The sequence below is a fragment of the Coenobita brevimanus genome, chromosome 105 (genome assembly GCF_032717465.1).
Source record: "Coenobita brevimanus isolate Jiangsu-jjx chromosome 105, ASM3271746v2, whole genome shotgun sequence".
NCBI lineage: Eukaryota > Metazoa > Arthropoda > Malacostraca > Decapoda > Coenobitidae > Coenobita > Coenobita brevimanus.
In genome coordinates, this window is record NC_137058.1 from 24,304,078 (window position 1) to 24,305,012 (window position 935).

The following is a 935-nucleotide window of genomic DNA, read 5'->3' on the forward strand; positions in this document are numbered from 1 at the left end:
CACAGCAATACAGTTCATTAACACCTATATTTCTCATTCTTTTCCAAAAATTACAGTATTATTCCATTTCATTCTTTTGTGTGCTTCACACTGCTAAAACATAAAAACATTTCATATAACACCTTCCTTTGCCACAGCCAGCAGGGAAGCATCAGCAAACTTTTAATTACGACTGTATAAAGCATGGAAATGTTGATCAATACAACACTATATTCTTTCATATTCAAATGGCTTTGGAGATTTTGTAACACCATTTCCTTTGCAATTAACTTGACACATCACATCTCAACATCCTCTTATATGTTTCATTTATAAAGGCTCCAACACGCTTGTATGCGTCGGCCTTGGTCACCTATTGGCAGCTCTCCAAGCTGCTCGATCACTGGCAGCCTCCCTATTCAGTCCCTTATCCCTGAGGTCACACTCTATGACCTCATCCCAGGTCTTTTTCCACACAAACTATGTTGATAAATTAAAATTGACATAAATAACAAATGAAAGAATGCACCTTAGAATGACATAAATAAAATTCAAGAAAATATACCATAGAATGACATAACACACAAAAATACATCTTAGAATGACATGAACAACATAAGAGAAAATATATCTTAGAATGACAAAAATATACAAAAGAATACACTTCTGAATGACAAACATACAAGAGAATGAAAAGGAGTAATATAGCATGCAAAAATCATGAGGAAAACGGTGATGAAAAGCTTTCTATGGCCTCAAAGTAAGTCTGACGATGTGAAGTGACTTCAATAATCTATGATGGCTTTACTGGTATTTCCCAAAGTGGTGAAGAAGGTAAATTTCTCTGTCATGAAACTTCTAATTTGCAAGCCATTCCCTAAGATGAAAATGGACTACGGTATTGTACTTGGATGGGACTTAGGGACAGATTTCCAATCAACTCACTCTTGTAACTG